The sequence below is a fragment of the Urocitellus parryii genome, chromosome 6 (assembly GCF_045843805.1).
Source record: "Urocitellus parryii isolate mUroPar1 chromosome 6, mUroPar1.hap1, whole genome shotgun sequence".
In the NCBI taxonomy this organism is placed as follows: domain Eukaryota; kingdom Metazoa; phylum Chordata; class Mammalia; order Rodentia; family Sciuridae; genus Urocitellus; species Urocitellus parryii.
Genome location: NC_135536.1, coordinates 47,954,879 through 47,973,897, shown reverse-complemented (window position 1 = coordinate 47,973,897; position 19,019 = coordinate 47,954,879).

Here is a 19,019-nt window from a genome sequence, read left to right as displayed (position 1 = left end):
TTTTATTTACCTTTTGCTTTTCTATAATGGTTTTGAAAGATTTGTATCAAAATTACGGAATATATAAATAATTGAGAAGTATTCTCTCATTTTATTCTCTAGGAGATTTGTATAAGTTTAGTTTATGTTTTCCTTAAATATTTGGAATAATTCACCTTTTGTTTGAAAGGTTTCAAATATGAATTACATTTCCTTGAGAGTACAGACTTTCAGATTTTTTTGTTTCTTCTTATGTCATTTTTAGGGTGTCCTATTATATGTATTCAATTCTGATTTATATAATTATTGGCACAAAGTTGATAATATATTCCTGTAATATGTCACTGTTATGGTTTGGATTTCAGGTGCTCCCCCCCCCCCCAAGCTCCTGTTTCAATGCAGAAATATTCAGCAGTGAAATGATCAGATAATGAGAGCAGTAACCTGATCGGCCCATCCTAGTTTAAATGGACTAACTGGGTGGTAACTATAGGCAGGCTGGAGTAGGAGGGACACTAGGGGCAAGCCCTGGAAAGGTTCATCTTCCCTGTGCCTTCCCACCTGCTTCTTGGCTGCCACATCCTGAGCAGCTCCTCTCCTTCACACTCTTCTTCCATGTCTGCCTCACCTCAGGTTGATGGTGTCCAGAGACCAAGGACTAAAACTCTGAAACCATGAGCCCCAGATAAACTTTTCCACATTTGAGTTGTTCTTTCCAGATACTTTGGTCACAGGGGTACTCAGCTAACACAATTGTTTTTATCACTCATAATTTCTGTATGACAAAATGTGTATCATTTAAGAGTACATTACCACTAAGGAATGAGATTGGTCAAATTATGGACATGTATAAATATGGCATAATGAAACCCACTACTAGGAATAATTATAAGGTACAAATAAAAAATAAATTTTAAAATGCAATAAAAATGAGTCCATTGCAATGAGTTTTGACAAATATATGTTCATATAACCACCACTACAAACAAGATATAAAACAAGATAGCATCTAAAATAATTTATTCATTTATTTATGCTGTCAATCATTCCCAAAATGCACTCTCACCTCTACCTCACAAATAAGCATTAATCTGCTTTCTGCCATTATGAATTAATTTTGTATTAAGAGTTTTTTGGAAATTCACTATATGCTATTTAAATCTAAATTTATTCTTTCATCATGTTTTTGGAACTTGTGCTAGTAGGTTTTTTTAAATTACTCAATAGCATTATATTGCATGGATATTCCATAATTAATTTAGAGTTACTTTTGAATATGGATTAAGAATTAAGATCCATTTTTTCCCCACATGGATATTTAGTTGGTCCAGCAACATTTCTTAGGAAAAAAAAAAACTGTCTTTTCTTCAATTGAATTACCTTGCCACTTTTGTCAAGCATCAACAGGTTTTTTTCTCTCCTCTCTCTGCTCTCTTCCCTCCTCCTCTCTTTTTTGCCTCTCCTTTTCTTCCCATTCCGGCAGCCCCCCAATAAAATCTCTTGGTTGAAAAAAAAAGCATCAACAGATCATATATGTGGAGGTGGTTATTTCTAAACTTTACATCCTGTCCCAATAACCTACACCAATTACACACTCCCTTGATTACTGTAGCTTTATAGAAAGTCTTGAAATAAGATATCATAAGTCTTCCAATTTTGTTTTGTTTTTTACAATTTTAAACCACAATCTGCTTTATTACATTTAGAAGAATATGCCCATCATAGAGATGTTAGATAGACTATCAAAAAGAAGAAAGTAAAAATCACCCTAAATCCTAACAATAACCATTATAAGCAAGGCAGTATATGACCTTCCAGATGCTTTCTAAAAACATATAGATATAGGTAAAATGTGCTTATAGAACATCTAGTATTCTGTATTTTTAAAATTAACTCCACTATTAAATAATATTTTATATTAATTAATTTTCCAATAGTACACTTGATTCTATGTATTACAACCCAGCATTTTTTCCTAGTATTGGATTAAGGTGGATTTTGAACACTATAACACTATTTTTTTTATTGTCTTTTATTTCTTCTTGCAACATTTTTTATTGGTGCATTAGAGTTGTGCATACTGATCTAATTTTGTTCTTAGTTGTCAAAATTATTCTAGGTTGTTCATATTTTTATATATATATTGTAAAATCAGAATGTCAATTTCTATAGAAAAGACTTCTGAGATTTTCACTGAATTTGGATTGAAAAGATAAATGAATTTGAGGATTGACATCTTCAAAATATTGCTTTTTCCATTCTAAGAAAATAGGGAACCCATTTATTTAGGTCTTTAATTTCTTAGTAGTGTTCTTGCTGTGTACAGTTCTTCCACATACTTTGTTTAATTTATTTATTAGGTTTAAATGCTATTTGATATTCTTGTTAACAATGGTTTTTAAAATTCCATCTCCACTTTGGGGTGCATGTGCACATGTGTGTGTGATATGTGTGTGTGTTTACACACATACAACACATACTTTGCTAAAGATAATCATCAGTTTTAGTAATTTTTTTAATCCCCTGGAATTGGATACAAATAATACTCCTGTTGAAAACTTTTGCCCCTATGTTCATGAGAGATATTGGCCAGTTGTTTTTTTCCTTATGCCTTTGTCTGATTTTAGTATTAGAATAATAATGGTGGTCTCCTAAAATAAGTTAGGAGTGTTTCTTCCACTTCTATTTTCTAGAAGAGACTGTGTAGAACTGATATCATTTTTTTTCTTAATATTTGTAGAATTCACCAGAAAAACTGTCTGATCTGGTCCAAATTTGAACATTTCCCAACTCTGTGTGAGTGGTGGGAATCGTTCCTCTTATAGCATCCTGGTTATTAATTTCCCTGCTGTGTAGTATCTCACTTTATTCATGCACACTTCAGTATTTAGCAACAAACTGAAGATCCAGATATTAGGAACTATTCTTCTTGATACCTGCCGTACAAATTCCAGCTGCTGTGGATGCCCTTAACTTTAACCTCAGCCTCCTAAGTGGTGACTCTGTTTGGCTTGTTCTTCTGCACTACAGTCTGGAAAGCTCCTATAGGCAAAAAGCTGGCACAACTGTAGGCTTCACATTTTGTATTTTTCTTTATTTTTCTTTTATTTTTTTTTATCACAGTATTATGCCATCTGTAATCCAATGTTTAAAGCTGCTATCTCCAGGTTCCTAGTTGTTTATGGCAGGAGGACAACCCATTATCAGTTATTCCCTAGTGATTACATTTGTGTTGCTATTAATGTCATTAATTTATAGATAATTTTTTTTCAGTCTTGATATCAGTAATTTATGCCTTCTTTCTTTGGTTCATGATCATTTTTACTAGGAGTTTATCAATTTTATTAGTATTTTCATAGAATCCTCGTTTTCCAGTTTTCTCTAAAACATTCTACCTACTTCTGGATGTTTGAGGATGGCCTCAATCCTTTAAAGAAGAAAATAAGCCATCACATGTATTTAAAAGTAGAAAAAGTTTACTGGCTATTTTAAACCATATAACTTATATGACCATACTTCATAACATAGTGAAATTTATGTTTAATGCATGCAATGCTGAAAAAAATATTCATAACATTATGCTATCAAATTACCATTTTATAAGTGATAAAAATCATCTACTTGGGAAATAGTTCAGTATGGTGGAATAGAGAATGTCACATTCCTGGCTGCTCCGTGGCGTGAAACCAAGAAAGCAGATAGGCAGCTTCTCAGCAACGTGAGTGGACAAAAAAAGGGTGGGAGGGGAGCTTCACTGGAATTTAATACCAGACATTCAAAGCAGATAGGGGACATAGGAGGTTGAATATAATAAGGAAGAAATCCCCAGTGCCAAAAGCCACTGCTGCAGCCACAGGCACCACCCAGAGCAGTACCTTCATGAGCAAAGTGGAAGGATAAGGAAATTGAAGGAATTCACATTTTTAGGATGTCTGAGGCATGTCTGGTTACAGAAAGTTTAGAGTGAAAGGCATGCTGCACAATATCCTTGTGTGGGAAAGAAGCCATTATCTCTCCTGGCTGCATACAGAGGACAGAGGAAGGAACCATTTTGCAGCTGCATCTGGGGAGCCAACAGCTGGGGGGGGGGGGACAGGCAGCAATTCCTGGCAAACCTGAGTTTGGCTCAAAATACAGTCCTGGCAAACCCACACTGCATGACACAGAGTGTGTCTAAGTGACCAGGAGAAAATCAAACATGGACAGAGGTTTACACAGGGGACTACTGGTCCCAGAAATTCACGAAGCTCTTACTCTCCCCTTCCAATCCTGCTGCTTACAGGACCAGCAGAGAGAGAACCTGAGACCAGGAAACATAGGTCCACAGGTGATGTACTGGACTAAGAATTGACTACTCCACCACATAAGTGGAACCCAGGGGAGATCACTGGGCTGCAGTCTCCCAACATGGACTGGCCCAGTGAGGTGTGCTGATTTAAAAATCTCCAGACCAATGGTATTCAGCAAAGAACCTGCAGCATACCTAAGCCTAAACATCCCTTCCAGGAGTTCCACCTATGGGATTACCACTCTTCTTCTTTTTAAAAATATATATATTTTAGTTATTGATGGACCTTTATTTTATTTTATATGTGGTGCTGAGAATTGAACCCAGTGCCTCACACATGCTAGGCAAGTGCTCTACCACTGAGCCACAACCCCAGCCTAGGATTACCACTCCTACCTGAGCAACCCCAACCTGGGTGTGGAGCAAGCATCATACTCCAGGTGATCCCACCTAACACTATGGGGAAGAAAAGCTGAGAATTTCTTGAACTCCAACAGAATTGACAAATTTCTAGAGATATATGACATACCCAAACAGAATCAGAAGGGCACACACAATTTAAACAGATCAATTTCAAACAATGAAATGGAAGATGTAATCAAAAGCCTACAATCTAAGAAAGCCCAGGATCAGCCCAGGATTCTGATCTGAGTTCTACAAGACCTTCAAAGAAGAATTAACACCTGTACTCCTTCAAATTATTCCATGAAATGGAAAAGGTGGGAACCCTTCCAAACTCATTCTATGAAGCTAGTATCACCCTGTTACCAAAACCAAACAAAGACACATCAAGGAAAGAAAACTTCAGACCAACATCCCTGATGAACATAGATGAAAAAATTCTCAATAAAATTCTGGCAAATTGCATACAAAAACATATTAAAAAGATAGTGCACCATGATCGAGGGGGGTTGATCCAAGGGATGCAAGTTGGTTCAACATATGGAAATCACATGAAACTTATCACATCAATAGACTTAAAGAATCATATGGTCATTTCAAAGATGCAAAAGAAGCATTTGACAAAAAATGGCACCTCTTCATGCTCAAAACACTAGAAAAACTAGGGATATCAGGAACATGCCTCAACATTGGAAAAGCTATATATGCTAAATCCAAGGCCACATCATTTGAAATGGAGAAAAATTGAAAGCATTCCCTCTGAGAACTGAAACAAGAGAAGGATGCCCTTTTTTACCTCTTTTATTCAACATCATCCTTGAAACTCTAGCCAAAGCAATTAGACAAAAGAAAGAAATTAAATGGATAAAGAAATTAAATAGGAAAAGAAGAACTCAAGCTATCCCTATGTGCCAATGACATGGTTCTATATTTAGAAGACTCAAAAGATTCTACCAGGAAACTTTTAGAACTAATACATGAATTCAGCAAAGTAGCAGGATATAAATTAACATCCATAAATCAAATGTGTTCCTATACATTAGCAAAGAATCTACAAAGAGAGAAATTTGGAAAACTACCCCATTCACAATAGACACACACACACAAAAATATTTGGGAATAAATCTTACAAAAGAGGTGAAAGACCTCCACAGTGAAAACTACAGAGCACTAAAGTAAGAAACTGAAGATAACTTTACAAAAGGGAAAGATCTCATATGCTCTTGGATAGGCAGAATCAACATTGTCAAAATGGCCATACTACCAAAAGTGCTATACAGATTTATTGCAATTCCTATTTTCTAAAAAACCCAATGACATTCTTCATAGAAATAGAAACAGCAATCATGAAATTCATTTGGAAAAATATGAGTCCCAGAATAACCAAAGCAACCCTTAGCAAGAAAAGTGAAGCAGGAAGCATCACAATACCAGATCTTAAATTATACTACAGAGGTACTGTAACAAAACAGCATGGTATTGGCACCAAAACAGACAGACCAATGGTACAAAATAGAAGACACAGAGACAAACCCACGTAAATACAGTTGTCTCATACTAGACAAAGGTGCCTAAAAAATACACCCGAGAAAAGATAGTCTCTTCAACAGATGGTGCTGGGAAAACTGGAAATCCATATATAGCAAAATGAAATTACACCTCTATCTCTCACCCTGCACAAAAATCAATTTAAAGTGGATCAAGGACTTAGGCACTAGAACAGAGACCCTGAGCCTAAAAGAATAAAAATAGCCCCAAATCTACCATATCAGCTTAGGAACTGACTTCCTTACCAAGAATCCTAAAGTGTGAGAAGTAAAATCAAGAATCAATAAATGAGATGGAATAAAACTAAAAAACTTCTTCTCAGCAAAGGAAACAATTGATAACTTTATTATGGTTTGGATGTGAGGTGTCCCCCAAAAGCTCATGTGTGAGACAATGCAAGAAAGTTCAGAGAAGAAATGATTGGTTGTGAGAGTCTTAACCCAATCAGAAGTAATCCCCCAATGGGGATTAACTGAGTGGTAATTGAAGTGGTAGGGTGTGGCTGGAGGAAGTGGTTCATTGAGGGTATGGCTATGGGGTATGTATTTTGTACCTGGAGAGTGGAGTTTTTCTCTCTCTGCTTCCTGATCACCATGTGAGCTGCTTCACTCTGCCTCACTCTTCTGCCATGATGTCCTGCCTCACCTTGAGCCCTGAAGAATGGAGATAGCTTCTTAGGAACTGAGACCTCTGAAATAAACCTTTCTTCCTCTACAGTTGTTCTTGTTGGGTCTTTTAGTCACAGCAGCAAAAAATCTGACTAAAACAAACATGAAGAGAAAGCCTATAGAATGGAAGAAAATCTTTACCACATATACCTCAGAGCACTAATCTCCAAGATATATAAACAACTCAAAAAAGAACACCTCCCCCAAGAAAAAATAACCCAAATTACCCAAACAATAAATGGGCTAAGGATCCAAAAGACACTTCACAGAAGAAGAAATACAATCAATCAACAAATATATTAAAAAATGTTCAATATATCTAGTAATCAGAGAAATGCAAATCAAAACTGCACTGAGATTTCATCACACTTCAGTCAGAATGGCAATTATCTAGAATACAAGCAAAAATAATTGTTGGTGAGGATCTGGGGGAAAATACACTTGTACATTTCTGGTGAGACTGCAAATTGGTGTAACCACTATGGAAAACAGGATGGTGCTTCCTCAGAAAACTTGCAATAAAATGACCATTTGACCAGTTATCCCACTCCTCTGTTTATACCCAAAGGACTTAAAATCAGGATACAATAGTAATTCAGTCACTTCAGTGTTTATAGCAGCTCAATTTTCGATAGCTAAACTATGGAACAAACCTAGGTGCCCTTCAATGAATAAAGAAAATTATATATATATATATATATATATACACACACACACACACACACACATATACACCATATACACACACACATACACACAATGGAATATTACTCAGCCATAAAGAATAGAATTACAACATTTGCCAGTAAATGGATGGAGCTGGAGAATATCACGCTAAGCAAAATAAGCCAATCCCAAAGAATCATATGTGGATGCTAAAGCACAATAAGGTGGGGGGCTAAGGAAGAATAGAGATACTTTGGATTAGACAGAGGGGACTGAAGGGAGGGGAGGGTGGGCAGGGGTAGGAAGAACAGTGGAATGAATTGGACATTATTACCATGTATGCATACATGACTACACAACCAGTGTAATTGTACTTCATGTACAACCAAAAGAATGAGAAGTTATACTCCATTTATGTATGATATATCAAAATTCATTCTACTATCATGTATATCTAATTAGAACAAAGAAGAAATAAAAAAAGAAAAAAGAATATAAGTAATAATAAATGTTGGCAAGGGTATAGGGATAAGGTATATTTATACATTGCTGTTGGGACTGCAAATTCGTGTCTCCACTCTGGAAAGCAGTAGTGAGATTCTTCAGAAAACTAGAAATGGAACCACCATTTTGACCCAACTATCCCACTCTCAGGCATATAATCAAAGGACTTAAAATGAGCATACTATAATGACACAGCTACATCAATGTTTATAGCAGTTCAAATTATAATAGCTAAGCTATGGAACCAAGGTGCCCTTCAACAGATGAATGGATAAAACAAATATGGTATATACAAAATGGAATATTACTCAGCCACAAATAATAATGAAATTATGACATTTGCTGGTAAAGGAATGGGACTGGAGACTATCATGCTAAGTGAAATAAGCCAATTCCAAAAAACCGAAGGCCGAATGTTCTCATGCTAACACACAATGGGGGTGGGGGGAGGATAGAAGTCTATTGGATTAGATAAAGGGGAATGAAGAAAAGTGAGGTGGCATGGGAATAGGAAAGACAGTATAATGAATCAGAACTTTCCTAGGTTCATATATGACCATTGTAACTCCACATTGTAAAACCACAAGAATAGGAATTTATACTCCTTGATACATAATATGTAAAAATACAGTCTATTGTCACATATATCTAAAAAAAAAAAAAAAAATTTAAGAATCATCTCCTTGTTATTGACACATCACTATTGTATTCTTTCTATCCCGGGCCTTCCTACGAAGAGGGTAAGGGAAGAAATGAGGCCTTGCTCATTTGTGGGTTTTAAAAAGTGCTAAAAACTGATCTACAAGGAATAAATTTTAAAAATATTCTGAGAGGTTTAAAATAGAAACCCTTCCTGAGCTATCTTGTTAAATAATTAAGAGGTTTTGGGAAAGAAGTTTCCAGTTTAGGGTAATATTTTATAATGGGGCAGAACTGGATGCCCAGCTCCCGTGGTGAAGCAGATACCATAGTGTAATTGTACCCGCCCGATGAGCCCCTATGCAATTGTTCTGCCCTTGTTAGCTTTGCTTCAGCCACGTGGCCTCCTGGGTGCACCTAACATACATCAAGCCCACTCCCACCTCCAAGCCTTGGCACCTGTCATCTCTCCTACTGCTGTGCTCACACCCTAGATAGCCACATGCTTCCTCCTTCCCCCCTTTGTGTTTCTGTTAGATGCCGTGTTATGAGGATATGCCCTGCATAAAACAGCACCATCCATTACGAACTACCCTTGTTATTCCGCTTTATTCTCTCTATAACACTTATAAAGAAAACAAGAAACACTGTATGTTAATTTTTGTCTTTAGGTTCAGAATGAAAGCTTCTCAATAGCAAGGACTCTGTGTTACTTAAAGCCATATCCCCAGCAGCGGGAATAAAGCCTGCTGCGTAATAGATGTTCACGAAGTACTTGTCAATTTCTACTCATGCTTCAAGACTTCTTTCCCAGAGACCACCTAAGCATCACACACACATTTCCTCTTTCTCTAAACTCCCAAATGAGTCTGTTTTACATCTCTCTTGTCAACCTATGAAGATCTCCTCACCAGTTTATAATGTCCTATTTGTATTGGGTTCCCTGACACCTGGCATAACATCATTTAACAAATACTTGCTAAATAAATCAATGAATGACTTGAAAAAGGGGCTCTTACTATGAGCATGATTATTGAGCAAACAATACTCTCATACTCTTTTTATTCTTCCAATGACCTCCCACTGAACCCTGAAACCTACTGTTATCCTTACTTATAACCTATTGTACCTTCATATTAATGCTACATAGCAATCTGAGAAACATCTGTAAAATATAAATGGAACATTTAAAGCAACACTGAAGTTAAATATCTAATGGTTAATCCTTATCCTTCTTTTTCCTTAGGGAAACATGGTCGACCTCAAGAAAAAGCAGGATAAGCATATACCACCACTAAAAAATAGAGACAAAAGATAGTATTATAGGTAGATTATGTTTATTTCTTATTTATTAAGACATTCTTAGAAGACTTATTAATAAAAGACATTTAAAACCCAACAAATATCAAGTTCACACATTTTAAATTTCATTATCAACACTATCTTCATCATAGAAAATTATTATTAAAGCCTGTGATAGAGCTAGGGGTAGAGTTCATTGCTAAAGTGTTTGCCTAGCATACTCAAGGCTGTAGGTTTGATATCCAGCAAAACACACACACACACACACACACACACACACACACACACACACACAAAGGCCTATGACTCAGCATGCACTGTAAACAGAAAATTTTAAGGCCAATGCCTTTGGGGATCATAATTACAGAGGCATACATCATAGCTGTGAAGTGCAGTTGCATCTACAAGTGATAGAACTTCTACAATTAAGAATTGACACTCTTTTTCTTCAAGGGAAGAGAGGTTGCAGAACTGTGGGATATTCATTAAAGCATCACTCTCAAGAGGCAAACTGACCTGACTAATGCCCCCAAATAAATGACTACACCAGAACTTGAACTTACACTTGAATTCAACTTACTCAGAGACTCTCTAGATAAAATTACACACACACACACACACACACACACACACACACAAATTTAAATTCTATTCATATTAAGATGCATTCCTTTTTCCCATCTATGATGGTAATAATAAAAAGCAAAAGCTCTTTCATTATAAAGGAAACTTCCATTTTTATTTCTTGATGTTTTCAGATTTTCCTATAAAAGTATTTGAAATTACCACTCAAGTTGTTCTTAGCTTTCTAGAATGGCTTATGCTGCCATTAGCTTCTATAGTTCTATCATTAGAGAAATGGGTTGTACTTCTCAAGCCTCCACATGCAGCAAAAATTGGGTCACTTTAAAGGGCATGATGTCAAAAGCAGATAAATCCTTTGTAGTATAATGAGCATAATGATGAATAATGGCACTTAGGTTCAGTAAATGATGCCCTGCCCATAAACAGCCTTTCCACCTAGATACTCTACTTAATTCAATAATATATTCCCAGTAATTTGTGGAACTAGATGATAAATTACCTTAAACAAGAAGAATAACTGTAGAACTTACTAAAATATACCATGTTGAAAATAATTAATAGAAGCAGAGTTTGCAGAAGTAAAATTACAGCATTAAAAACCTCCATGAATTCATCTTCCAAATAGCCTGCCTCATAGCAGGTGTAGAGATCAGGCATTGTGGCATGGTCAATGTTGGCAATAAAAGGCATGCTAATAATAGCAACATACAATGGTATTCAGTGGTTTTTGTTTGTTTTCCTTAGCAAGAGATAATAATCCATATAGTCTTTATAATCTCCTACCTTGACTCCTCTCAAAACCCAACTGAGCACTTTATTAACTATATTCCACAGAACAATCCTAGTAAGCTTTGAAAAATAAAAATCATATCATATCATTCTCCAAACTACTCTAATGGTTTTCATTCAAAATTGGAATAAAATCTAAAATGCTTATGCTTTGTAATATTATGGGCCAGGTTATTTGGGTAATGACCAAGCAGACTCCATTTTATCCTGAGATTCCATACCACGTAAGAAATACTTCTCCCATGGGAAAGCCTCGCCTCTGTACTCATTAGTAGTTACCTAGCATAACATGCTTGGCAACACAAAATAGCAATTCTTTTTTTAATAGAATTTTTTAAAGATATTTTTTAGTTGTCAATGTATCTTTTATTTTATATATTTATATGTGGTGCTGAGGATCAAACCCAGCGCCTCACACATGCTAGGCAAGTGCTCTACCCATGAGCCATAGTTCCAGCCCCCCAAATAGCAATTCTTATACAATGTAAAATTGTTCTCTTTGGTTTCCATTTTTCTTGGGCAATGGAACTTGTCAGAGATTGATTGTCTAGACGTTAGTAACTATTCTCTAACTTGTACTGAACTAGGGTCATTTTGATTCACTTTTCTTCTGCTTGCTTGCTGCTATGCCAACATGGAAAGTCCTGTGGGAAATACCAATGTACCCATTGCATTGTCTCACTGACTACCCAGTTCAGCTTCTGTACCTGCTTGCTTGCAGCTATGTCAACCCAGATGTGGTTTTTGCCTTTAAATATCCTAAAATGCTCAGGCTTGGTGCTGTTCCTTGCAGAGCCAGTTATGGGTTCTGTGGGGAGCAGTCCCTGGCCAGCCGGCTAAATAAAGACTCTTCAATCTAGACAAAACTGGGACTTGTGACCTGCCTCACAACAATAAGTGTCTTTGAAAATCAGGCTAATTCACAGCTACTTTAGGAAATTTGAGGCAGGAGGATCACAAATTCAAAGCTGACTGGGCAACTTAATGGGACCCTGTCTCAAAATTTTAAATGAAAAAAAGACTAGGAATGTAGCTCAGTGGTAGAACATTTCCCCATCATACACAAAGCCCTGGATTTGATCCCTATTACTGGGGGGGGGGGACGCTAACAGGACCTTTTTCTGACTGCCCTATGACATTTTATTTTATTCTTCTCCCCCCTTGTTATTCCACACTAGGTACACTTACTTAATGATAGTTTTTCAGTATTCTATGCTGTTCCTTCTCCAGATATTTTGCATTTGTTCTTTCCCTGAAACTCATTTTTGCATAGTTCATTTTCTTACAACAGTCAGGTATTTGTTTCTATATCACCTCTGGTTTCTGTTTTCAGCAATGTAGCAAGCTAGATACCTAAATAAAATACCTTTCAACCTAAGGCCAACAGATAAAAAATTACAGAAATATATTTTAAATATTTTAATATGTAGCTTAATAGAAGAGTTTTAGCATTAAAAAAAAACAAAAAAGAAAGAAAGAAAATTTATCTCAAAATTTGAGAGCAATAAAAACAGTGCCTCTCCTGCAGTCAGGGGCTGATCCCAATAGTATAGATCCATGTTTCCTAATATAGCCATGTGCCACCTATAACTATTTAAATTTGAAAAAGTTAAGTAAAATTAAAAATTCAATACTTCAATTGTACAAGTCACATTTCAAGTAAATACTATGTTAGCACAGATATCCTCCATCAGAGGAAGCTCCGTTGGCCAGTTCTGCTTTCAACTTTTAAACAAACCTAGAACCCATTCAATGTGGCAGTCAGATCAGAACTTCCCTTCCAATTCTGTTACACAGACCTCCTTAAAAAAAAAAAAAAAACCAGCAATACTTACTCAGAAAAGTTGAACTAGAAAAACAATCATTCCCTCCATAAGGAAACAGAAAAATAATTTATATTCCTAGGTTTTAATCCAAATTGAAGGGGAAAATATGTTCTTTGGAGAATTCATAATCTCAAATCCTCCTTCACAAAGTTCTGGAACTAGAATTCCCTCTTTCTGAGAAAAGAAAAAAATGAGAAACTAGAGTGATCCTGGGTTAGGAGTGGCACCATGTTCCTGATAGAAACAAAGCTTCTATTAAAGAATTTACCTTAATTTCAGGCCTCAATGAAATCCCCAGAAAATTTGCAAAAATACACATCCTAACAAGAATAAAAAAGATAAAATACAAGAGTAATAACAGGGCTGGGGTTGTGGCTCAGTGGTAGAGCATTGCCTAGCATGTGTGAGGCACTGGGTTCGATTCTCAGCACCACATAAAAAATAAATAAAATAAAGATATTGTGTCCATCTACAGCTAAAAATATTTTTTACAAAAGATTAAATAATACACATGCTTCACAGTTCTCAAATACTATGGATGCTAGTATTTAAACAAATACAGAATATAATGGATGTATAATTAATACCCTATGGAAAGAAGAGAGAACCAGTATTATGATCCATAAATAAAACACCAAAAACATGACTAGGTGATTGTTTAAAAGCATGTAGAACCTCTAGAAATTAAAATGATTAATTTTTAAAGCAGGTTTGAAACAATAGGAGAGAAAATTTATAATGAAAAGGTAGATGAAATTACACTGATTATAATATATTATGAGATACACAATAAAAAAGAGATTAAGTAGCAAAGTGGCTAGAGGGATAAACCTAATTGGAGTTCTGAAATGAGGTAACAGAAATATTCAATATTTGAAGAGTTAAGAGGATAAGAATTTTCTCAAATGTTGAAAGTCATATGCCCTCAAATCTAGGAATCTCAACAAACTCCAAGAGAAGTAAATAGAAATAAACACACACCGATACACAGTTCTCAATATTATACGAACCTTCATACTAAAGATAGAGATGTTCAAGTAGCCAGCAAGAAAAGGCAAACTAGCCACAATGTCTAGTAGACTGATGGCTGACTTTTCATAGCAACAATGGAGTTAGAAGTAAATGGAATAACAACTTCAATGTAGGTTGTGGTCTAGAATTGCATACCAAGTGAAATTATTTTTCAAGCATCAAAGTAGTGTCACTCAAGTTCTTAAATAAGGTTCTCTGGAAGCACATCCTGAAGTAGAGAATCCCATATAAATGATTCACTGAGAGACTTACCTCCTGAGTAACATGAAAAGAAGTGAAGAGAGCAAGATAAGGCAGAAGAAGAAACTAAGATAAAGATGTGGTTTCATCTATCATATGGTGTCAGCCTTGAAACAGTCTTGAAAATCAGGATCGGTTCCATTCCCCAGATGTTGAAAATTGAACACCCAAGAAATGCCAAACCAAGAGCAAAAAGTTTTATTTAAAGGATAGAAGTGAGAAAGAGAGAGAGAGACTCCTCCAACGCTGGTGCTGGTGGAGGTTTCCTGCCCCTTTTATAGATTTGAGGTTTCCTTTCTTCTTGTGTGCCCTCTTCCCACCCTGCCCATGTGGGGTTAAAAGTTTTAGAGCTTTGCTCATCGCCTATCAATCTATCTAGAATGTATTTTTTGAATGACATGGTATAGAGTTCTAATTTTATCTTATACTATATTATAGCCAACTTCCTCAGAATTTTTTATGGAATAGTTCATTTTTCTACTGATTTTATTATCACTTTTATCATGTGTAAAACTCTCAGATATATATTGGTCTGATTTTATCACTCTTAATCAGTCAGTTTATCTATGCAGGCAAGTTCCACACAGTTTTAAAAAGTACAGTTACATGTTACTGCCTAGCTTCTGGTAAAAAAAAAAATCATTTATTACCTTTTGTTCTTTTTTCTAATCATCTTGGGTAGAGCTTACATTTTTGTGTCCTTTCCCCTTGGATCAGTCAGCACTGGCTGCAGTCTTCCCCCAGGGAAGGCTAACTTCCTAGGCATTTCTGAGCAAGGTGACTTGAAGAGCCTAAAGCCAGTTCACTGGAGAACTGTGCAGTTTTAGCCAACAATCACAGCAGCAGGAAGATGGGTGAACTAGCCTCTTCTATAGAAGGGATCTGTGTAGGGTACTAATAATTTCTAGTGCAGGCTCCCTCCCAAAAAAGAAATAGCAAACTCACATTAGGATAAATTAAAAATAGTATATTTGCAAAGGACTAATTATAAAGGTGTAATTAGTAATATTGTCAAAATGACCATACTACCAAAAGCACTATTCAGATTAAATGCAATTCCAATCAAAATCCCAATGACATTCCTCAAAGAAATAGAAAAAGCATAAATTCATAAAATAAAATTTATAAAATTAATCTGGAAAAATAAGAGACCCAGAATAGCTAAAGTAATCCTTAGCAAGAAGAGTGAAGCAGGTGCTACCACAATACCAGACCTTAAACTATACTACAGAGCAATAGTAACAAAAACAGCATGGTATTGGCACCCAAATAGACTGGTAGACCAATGGTACAGAATAGAAGACATAGAGATAAATCCACATAATTATAGTTCTCTTATATTAGACAATGGTGACAAAAACATGCATTGGAGAAAAGATAGCCTTTTTAACAAATGGTGCTGGGAAAACTGGAAGTCTATATGCAATCAAATAAAATTACACCCTTATCTCTCATCATGCACAAAACTCAACTCAAAGTGGATCAAGGACCTAGGAATTAAACCAGAGACAGTGCACCTTTTAGAAGAAAAAGTAGGCCCAAATCTCCATCATGTCAGATTAGGCCCCAACTTTCTTAATAAAACTCCTATAGCACAAGAATTAAAATCAAGAATCAATAAATGGGATGGATTCAAACTAAAAAGCTTCTTCCCAGCAAAAGAAACAATCAGTGAGGTGAACAGAGAGCCTACATCTTAGGAGCAAATTTGTATCCCTCGAACATCAGATAGAGCACTAACCTCTAGGGTATATAAAGAACTCAAAAAGCTAAATATCAAAGAAAACAATAGCCCAATCAATAAATGGGCCATGGAACTGAATAGACACTTCTCAGAAGATGATATACAAATCAACCAACAAATATGTGAAAAAATGTTCAACATCTCTAGCAATTAAAGAAATACAAATCAAAACTACTCTAAGATTTAATCTAACTCCAGTCAGAATGGCAGCTATTAAGAAAACAAATAACAATAAATGTTGGCGAGGATGTGGAGAAAAGGTACACTCATACATTGCTGGTGGGACTGCAAATTGATGTAACCACTACAGAAAGCAGTATGGAGATTCCTTGGGAAGCTGGGAATGGAACCACCATTTGACCCAGCTATCCCTCTATTTGATTCATACTCAAAGGACTTAAAAACAGAATACTACAGGGACACAGCCACATTAATGTTTATAGCAGCACAAATCACAATAGCTAAACTGTGGAACCAACCTAGATGCCCCTCAGTAGATGAATGGATAAAGAAAATGTGGTATAGATACACAAAGGAATATTTCTCAGCAATAAAAGAGAATAAAATCATGGCATTTGCAGGTAAATGGATAGAATTGGAGAATATAATGCTAAGTAAAGTTAGCCAATCCAAAAAAAAAATCCAAATGTTTTCTCTGATATAAGAAGGCTGATTCATAATGGAGTTGGGAGGGGGAGCATGGGAGGATTAGATGAACTCTAGATAGGACAAAGGGGTGGGAGTGGAAGGGAGGGGGTATGGGAGTAAAAAAGATGGTGGAATGAGATAGATATCATTACCCTAAATACATGTATGAAGATATAAATGGTGTGAATATACTTTATATACAACCAGAGATATGAAAAATTGTGCTCTATGTGTATAATATGAATTGTAATGCATTCTGCTGTCGTGTATAACAAATTAGAATTTTTTTTAAAAATGTGTAATTGGGATTAGGTAAACCTCAAGGGATGGAGCAGTTATAATCCCTATAGCTAGGGGGATGACGAGATAAAGAGGTTACTTGTAACCAAGAAAGAGAAGGTCATACAAAGACAGCTGTCTTTGGAGAAGCAATTACCTTCAGTCAAAGACCACAATCTACCCAAGCTGACTAGTGAGGGGGCTAAAAGAAATATAGACCCCAATCTCACCCTCCTTCCTCTCTCTGACCTCATGCTGGGCTCCCCATTTGCCAAGCCCCAAGGGAGCCAGAGGTTTTTGATACAGTCCATATAGGCCAGTTGCTTGGAAAAGAGTTCAGGGAAAATGTTGTAGGGACAGATGAGGTAGGACAGTGGTTAGAAAACAGGAAGTAGGTTTATTTGGTGGCAACCAGGTTCAGAGGGCAAAGCTTCTACTGTGATCAATCAATCCCCCAGAACCCCGAGTTCAGGCAGTTTCAGAACTTTATACCCAGTGTGTTGTGGGAGGGGCTCAGAAGTTCACAATCTGCAGAAGTCCACACAAAAACAGCTCTTTCTTTCACTGTTCTGGATAAGTTAACCCTTCAAGGACAGCTCTTGAAAAGGGAAGAACTTCTTCTCCCCTTTCTTCCCTCCCGCTGCCAGCTGTTACCATGGAGTCAAATTAGTAATATCTTCTCTTATCTTTGAAATGTAAACACCTCTGTGAAGCTCCAGGGCCAGAGAGGCCTCATTAAAGAATCTGTCTTCCTTATCACACTTTGCATTTGCAAACACACTTCCCCCTTGAAAACTTTTTACAAACTGTTATAGAAATGATGGAGAATAAATCTGGAAAGGGCAAACCAACAACACCTAACCAAGACATAAAAGGTGCTTCAGACAAACACATGTCAGCCTTCCCTCAGCAGTCTTTCCTCTATCTCTTTTTTTAGGGCATAGTCTTCAGTTGCCAAAATGACCTAGAGTGATCTGGATTGAGATCCCCTCCTAGGTGTGGTGTCCACAGACTTTGTGTTAGTTCACTGTGTTCCTGCCATAGCACTGGTTGTCTGTCGGCAGGATCTGAGGGCTTGAAAGGGTAAAGTTTCTAAGCTGGAAAGCTTGAATGTAAAAGATTAGGTATTATTAAGTTCCTCTGTTATACCCAGATTCCTGAGATAGTTAAAACAACGCCCTACTGGCCATTTAGCCTAGGGCCCTGTGCAGTTCCTCACAGGGCCCAAACCAATCAGTTTGAATGTGTAACCCGCTTACGAATGACCAATCACCCTCGCCCGCCAATGATTGTGCCAATCACATCTCAGAGTTGTTGTTCAATTTCCCCGGGCCTCATGATGATTTGTTCTGATGTATGCAAAGCCTCCCGCCCTCCCCAAAAAGTGTACTTAAGCTCTGTTTGAACCTCTGCTCGGGGCTCTGAGCTGCGCTCCCTTCTTGAGTGGGCACAGAGTCCCAGCACGCTGGAATGGATCCCCAATAAATCCCCTTTTGCCAATTGCATGGAGTAAGTCTCTTGTGTGGTCTCTCCCTCCGACGCTCCGCCGGACCCCTCTTACAGGCTCACCCCTTGCTGTTTCTACTTGGGGTCTGGACATTATGGGGTTTTGTGTCTTTTATTCTTTGTATTAAAGTATAGCTGAAAATTGGATGTCATTGATTTGTGTATGGAGCGAGGTGTGCTATCTTTTGGTTGAGTTGAGTTCAGCAGCAGAGTTTCTACTCTATGAACTTGTAGTGTCCCTGTAGGTTTCCAGTACCTCATAGATTAGGGGGAATCAAATAAAAGCAACAAACACTGCAAACGATATACAACATTAAACTAAATATTTGGTTCTTTCTATGATATCTACAATGTTAATTGCCACAAAACAATAG